This window comes from Panthera leo, chromosome D2, assembly GCF_018350215.1.
Source record: "Panthera leo isolate Ple1 chromosome D2, P.leo_Ple1_pat1.1, whole genome shotgun sequence".
Taxonomy (NCBI): domain Eukaryota; kingdom Metazoa; phylum Chordata; class Mammalia; order Carnivora; family Felidae; genus Panthera; species Panthera leo.
Window position 1 is genome coordinate 33,712,613 of NC_056689.1, and position 7,114 is coordinate 33,719,726.

The window sequence follows — 7,114 nt, forward strand, 5'->3', positions numbered from 1 at the left end:
TTCTTGTTAATCAAAAGGTAAAAGAAAAAGTTTTAAAAAAAAGTCAGGGGTGCCTGGGTGGTTCCAGTGGGTTAAGCCTCAGTCAATTTTGGCTCTGTTCATGATCTCACAGTTCATGGGATCATGGCCTGCATCAGGCTCTGCACGGACAGCATGGAGCCTGCTTAGGATTCTCTCTCTCCCTCTCTCTATGCCCCCACCCCACTCACACTCTGTCTCTCAAAATAAATAAATAAACTTAAAAAAAAAATAACAAAATTTAAAAAGTCACAGGATAGAATAAACAGTTTCACAGAAAGAAATAGTCAATAAAGAAATTAAAATATGCTCAAACTCACAACCTGAAAACTGCAAATTTTCTACCCATCATATTAGTAAAAATGTACAAGATTGATAATACCAAGTGTTGGCAAGTATGTAAGGATATAGGCACTTTCATAATCTGCTAGTGGAATGCATAATAGTACACAGACTCTATGAAAGGCAGATTGGCAGTATCTTTGAAAATATACATACCTTTCAAACAATAATTAAAGCCACTACTCTACAGGTATTCTAGAACATCAATCCAAGAGAAAGAATAAGGGATGTCATTTTGGTTGGTAAATGCAAAAATCTTGGACAACTTAAATGTCCATCAATAAAAAAAAAAAAAAAACGGTTAAGTAAATTACAAAAAATCAAAAGGAAATACAATCAGCTGTTAAAAAGTGTATATTGACAGAATGAGAACTTATAGGCACATAGCTAAGTTTTAAAAAAGAGAAAGAGCTGCAAGGGTACCTGGGTGGCTCAGTCAGTTAACCATCTGACTTTTGGTTTCAGCTCAAGTCATAATCTCAGAGTTCAGGAAAGTGAGCCTTGTGTCAGGCTCTGTACTGACAGCAAGGACCCTGCTTGGGATTCTCCTCACCCTCTCTGCCCCTCCCTTACTCCCACTCACTCTCTCTCATAATAAATAAACTTTTAAAAAAGTGTTTTTAATTTAAAAATAAATAGGGGCACCTGGGTGGTTAAATCGCTTAAGCATCCAACTTCGGCTCAGGTCATGATCTCATAGTTTGTGAGTTGGACAAAGTCAGCTCTGTGCTGATAGCTCACAGTCTGAAGCCTGCTTCAGATTCTGTGTCTCTGTCTCTTTCTGCCCCCCCCCCCCACTCTGTCTTTCTCTCTCAAAAATAAACATTAAAAAAAAATTGGGGGTGGGGGAATGCAAGCTGGTGCAGCCACTCTAGAAAACAGTATGGAGGTTCCTCAAAAAACTAAAAATAGAACTACCCTATGACCCAGCAATTACACTACTAGGTATTTATCCAAGGGATACAGGTGTGCTGTTTCGAAGGGACATTTGCATCCCAATGTTTATAGCAGCACTATCAACAATAGCCAAAGTATGGAAAGAGCCCAAATGTCCATCGATGGATGAATGGATAAAGAAGATGTGGTATATATATATATATATACAATGGAGTATTACTTGGCAATCAAAAAGAATGAAATCTTGCCATTTGCAACTATGTGGATGGAACTGGAGGCTATTATGCTAAGTGAAATTAGTCAAAGAAAGACGAATATCATATGACTTCACTCATATGAGAACTTTAAGAGACAAAAAAGATGAACATAAGGGAAGGGAAACAAAAATCATATAAAAACAGGGAGAGGGACAAAACATAAGAGACTCTTAAATATGGAAAACAAACAGAGGGTTACTGGAGGGATTGTGGGAGGGGGGATGGGCTAAATGGGTAAAGGGCATTAAGGAATCTACTCCTGAAATCATTGTTGCACTATATGCTAATTTGGATGTAAATTAAAAAAATAAAATAAATAAAATTAAAATTACAAAAATTTTAATAAACAAATAAATAAAATCTTGGAGCATCTGGCTAGCTCAGTCATAAGAGCATGCTATTCTTGATCTTGGGGTTGTGAGTTTGAGCCCCACGCTGGGTATAGTGATTACTTAAAAAATAAAATCTTTAAAAATTTTTTTTCAAGTCTTTTGAAGAAGAATAAACACTGAAGACAAGAAAGAAAAATAAATATGGAAAAATGTTCAATTTCACAGGCAAAGAAATGGAAATTTAAAGTGAGATAGCACTTTTCACCTATCATGTAAACTGTTTTTAGTTTGTTCAATGTCTATTTACTATTGCTGATATAAGTGCTGGGAAATTAATACTTTTTCCCACACATCCCTGGAGGAGTGTAAATGGACAGAACCTTTCCAAGAGGTATGTGTATAAAAGTAGAAAAAAAGATCTTCAGGCTCTCCTGTGGAGATTCAGAGTTAAAGAACACTTTTCGACCATTATCCTCTTTACACATCGGCGGTTACTCTTTCAGTTTTCAACCCTCTGGGGCAGAAGTTCCATGCTCTGCCCTCAAGGCTCTTCCTCTCATTACACTCTTACTCTAAACCTTTCTTAGAAAAATGTCTCAATGCCTAAAAATAATTCACATAAAAAACATGGGCACCCAGCCCACTTAGTTAAAAGGTGTTAGAAAACAGAATCTTATTCACACCCACATGTTTGTGGAGCCTACAGATGAGGGACTGCTGCAGAAAGTCAACTCAATGAAAAATCTGACCTGACTCACCTTGAAATGTGTATGTATTTCTTAATAATATTAGGTATTACAACATAGTTGTATCCCTCCACATTTTTCTTAATGTTTATTTATTTTTGAGAGAGAGGGAACATGCAAGCACTAGTTGGGGAGGGGCAGAGAGAGGGAGCCAGAGGATCCAAAGCAGGCTCACTGACAGAGAGCCCAATGCGGTGCTCATCCTCACAAGCCCTGAGATCATGATGTGAGCCAAACTCAGATGCTTAACCAGCTGAGCCACCGAGGCTCCCCCCTCCACTTTTTTTTAAGGCATATAAACATTTATTAAAATGGGTCAATAATGCAGCTAGACACAGAAAAATGAAACAGTAATATAATAAACCAAATGTAAGAAGCCTCTGAATGAACTATGCATTTATCCTAAGTATCAGTAGGAAGTATAAGTACAGTAGAAGGGAAACAAGTCATCAGTTTGTACTCTCATCTATCAATAGCCTCCTGACAACTCTGGTTTCCTGAAATTAGCTGAGAGCATCTATAACTCAATGCATAGTGATTATTAAATATAATTTGGCAATGTGGTACAGTAGAAGAAACACTTAATTAGAAATCAGGACACCTGGGACATTGCAGCCGTGTGACTTTGGCAAGTCACTTAAAAGTTCCTGTTGCCTTGGGGCATCTGGGTGGCTCCATGGGTTGAGCATTTGACTCTTGATTTCAGATTTCAGCTCAGGTCATAATATCGCAATTTGTGAGATCGAGCCCTGTGTCAGGCTTTGCACTGACAGTGTGGATCCTGCTTGGAAATCTCTCTCTCTCCCCCTCTCTCTCTGCCCCTTCCCCACTCTGTCATGTGTGCATGCATGCACTCTCTCAAAATAAATATACTTTAAAAAAAGTCTGAATGCAAATATATAAATACATGTGACATGTATATATTTTTCTTAATACAAAAAAAAAGCAGTATAAAATGTTTAAATCTCTTAAAGTCTGTTGTAATAACATTTGCTCTATACTGCATATGAATATAATCATTTCCATTATTAAAATGATCACTTTCTAGAAGATTGCAAATGTTAACAATTGCTTGTTATGACTATTTTCCCAAGCATAGCTCCCTATACAATTATATACAACATGAATATGGCAATTTACTCAATTCTCTGTTCAACAACATAAACTCATACTTAGCATCATGTTAATATTCAAATTAGTTCCCATATGTAGTGTAAACATTTGAGGGAGAAAAAATATATGAACAAAGACACAGAGGTTGAATTCTGATCTTCTGGCCAATTCTACCTTCAATCTCTGCCCCACCCCAATCTCAAGGTACTCTCTCTGCAAAAGAAAGGAATCTTGCTTAGGTTTTTCCAATCACATATATTTCCAACTCCAATCCCTAATCTGACATTTACTAGCTCTATGAACTTTAGCAACTTCCTTAATTTTTTGTTTAAAATTGAAGCACTAGGACCAGCTGAAGAGCAGAATGTTATGAAGATAAAATGAGATAATGTGCCTGGCACATTAATAATCAGTCAAAAATTTTAGTTATTATGCTTATTATTGACTTAAGAACATACAGTGATATTTAAGAGTACCAAAAAAAGACTTAAACCACAAGCTGACTTGTGAATTTTGTCATTATAACTTTTATCTCTTCTGAGAAACATAATATGTATTCTATTAATGCAGCATAGTTTAGAATTTGTTTAGTATTTTGTAATTTTTAAAATTATTTCTTCCTTTATAATCTTGTCAACCAGGAAAACTCCTGAGGGCCAGAATCTTGTTTCATGAGCTTGTGTGCACATACTGTGCTTTTTTTTTTTTTTTTTTTTTTTTTTTTTGAGAGAGAGAGAGAGCGCACATATAATTGGGGGGGGGGGGGGGCCGCAGGGCAGAGAAAGAGAATGAATCTCATGAATCTCAAGCAGGCTCCAAGCTCAGAGCCTGCCATGGGGTCCATCCCATGATCCTGGGATCATGACTTGAGCCAAATCAAGAGTCAGACACTCAACGACTAAACCACCCACCTGCCCCTATATTGTGCTTATTACATTGTAATTATTTGTTTCTCTGTCACTCTACCTAGGTTCTGAGCATTGCAAGGCAGAGAGCAAAGCTTACCCCTATTTGTATCCTAAAAGCTTAGTAATGATACAAAATAGGTCTCAGTAAATGTTTGTTGAATGGATAAATGAATGAATTACTCTCACCCCTCCCCTCAATGCCTTACACAGTACTCCACACATAATAGGAACTCAGTAAAGCTCTTTAATGGATCCATGCAGAAATCATTTGGACCCAACCACATAAAGCTGTATCTTGCCTCAGAAAGGCTTTAAAGTGTAGCTACTAATATTACAAATTAAAACTTTTAGTCTAACACATATCAAATAAATAGGTTCAATGACTAACCACATCAAGGGTAGTGCCAGAAGGATTTAAAAGCCATTATTCTAATTAATGAATTTGTGAACCTCAAATGGAAAAATCCAGTTACATAATCAAAAGAGGTTATCCCCTACAAATTTATACCTACAAAAGACAGTAAGAAAAATTATCAGATAGTTTGTAATTGTTTTTATGCCTGAATTGAAGCCATTGTTTTCAGTAGAAATAAGAGTTCAGGAGCAAAGTGGTCCAACCTCATCTCCACAAAACAGTTCTGAAACTGAGAAACTAAATATTTTGCCCTCTCCTTGATTTTAACTCCTGGGAGACTCACTTTATTCCCAGATTAGCAGATACTCAAAACTTGTTCTATCTCCTAAAATAAAACTTCATCCATTTCTTAAAAGGCAAATAACCTGAATATGCGCACTTTGGGAACACTAGGTTTTATATTCAAGTTAACTAAAACTATCCCTAGTGTTCAGCCTTCTGCTGCAGCAATAGAAACACTTTCCTTACTTTTTAAATTACATTCGTGGAAGGCTTAAGTGTCGTGCTGCACATTCTTTCACTGTATCAGCTAAACTGGTTTTACACTGCATATATAATTTCAAAAGTACACCGTAAAGGAATTCTATACTTGAATGAATCTGGGAAGAAACGTGATCTCAGCACACACACACCCCTTCTTTCAACTCAATACGCTCCAGAGGAAGTACATCTTAGGGGTTTTTTTCCTAAAGAATTTCTCTCCCGTCCCCACCCCACACTTTATTTTACAGCAGCAATCATTCATTATCCCACTCAACAGTCTCTCCGCAAAGAACCTTTCCAACTAATCCTAGTTCACCAGGACCCTACTTCTACATCTTACAGTCCGTGGGGGATTTCTTTGGAAGGGACAAGTGGTGGTGGAGGTCCGGGACGCCACCATTCCCGCCACGCCATTTAGGACCCAGGTCCTGGCGCGCAGTCCTATTCCAGCTTTCGGCGGACCCCGTGAGCCGCGAAGGGTCCGACACAGTCCCCCAGTCCTCACCAGCGCAAAGCAAACCGGGCCCAACCTCTGTGCTCCCATTCAATATACCCTCCACCTCGCGGTACCCCCATTTCTTCCCACTTACTCCTCGATGTAGTCCGGTCCCTTTATCCAGTTCTGAGTCCGCGTAACCCTCTTCCTTCCAACGCACACCCTTCCACACTCCGGCCCCTGCCCCTTGAACCCTACTACACCGCCGTCCCTCCCACTGGACCTCACGGCAGCTCTAGCCCTCCGAGTGCCCTAGTGCAGACCTGCGCCAGGTCCCTTTACCCACTGGACCTGGGTCCTCTCCAACACGTCACACTTGGGCCCGTTATTCCCGACCTACCCCCACCACCAGGGCTACCCCCTGCACCCCCGTTACCTCCGACCCCGCCCCCCTGAGGGTGTCGCACTCACAGTTCCTGCCGCCGCATCCTTAACCGCCGCGGCTGCTATAGCTACGGGGAGCCAAGGCAACCAGCTCTCGCGACACTTTCCTCAGCTAACGGCGAGAACAGCCGAGAAGAACCTCTAGCAAGAAAGTAAACGAGTCGGGCTTGAGAAGGCTAAGTATATCTCGCGATAGTAGTGTGTAAAATGGCGGCCGCCAGGCGTTAGGGGCGGCCTGGAAAAGTCTGGTAGTGGGTGAGGGCAAAGAAGAACGTGTATCGAAGGAGTCGGAAAACTATTGCAGGGGGGAACGGGTTGACCTGGGGGAAGTTAGTATGGCGAACCCTACACTGGAATAGCTTTAGGGATGTGGCCTTGTTTGCTCCAAGTGCCTCAAAGTTAGAGCAGTGACGCCTTTAGTTCCGTTTTCCTGGCATTTTCCTTATGCATGAGGAGTTAGAGATGGAGCAAGACAGATGTTGATCTTACCGTCTCCTCGTAACCTTCCTTCAGGAAATTTTCATCCGTTCTTCTCACACTGGTTTGCACATGGTATTTGGTTTCACAGAAATAATTTGTTTATTCACGAGTTCCCCACCCCTATCAGTTCGCCAGACCAAAATAGGAAATGAAAGGTTTTTTTGTGTGTTTTGTTTTGTATTTTTAATTGAACATAAGCACAGGTGTTTGGCCTTGGATGTGGAAGGGGACCGCATTGGTGTA

The 7,114-nt window shown here is 40.0% G+C and overlaps 1 protein-coding gene across 15 annotated transcripts in view; it reads right to left on the reverse strand.

Moving 5' to 3' along the window:
• The window catches only part of USP54 (ubiquitin specific peptidase 54), a 133,897-nt gene extending 126,998 nt beyond the window's left edge, over nucleotides 1-6,899 (reverse strand). For 13 of the 15 annotated variants that reach the window (XM_042907960.1, XM_042907961.1, XM_042907959.1 and 10 more), the window contains exon 1: nucleotides 6,102-6,328. The gene's annotated coding sequence lies outside the window, so the exon portion shown is untranslated. Of the gene's footprint in view, nucleotides 1-6,101; nucleotides 6,361-6,880 lie in introns of those variants that run through there. The other 2 variants (XM_042907951.1, XM_042907953.1) reach the window with 2 other exon arrangements.
• Nucleotides 6,900-7,114: the final 215 nt, after the last annotated feature.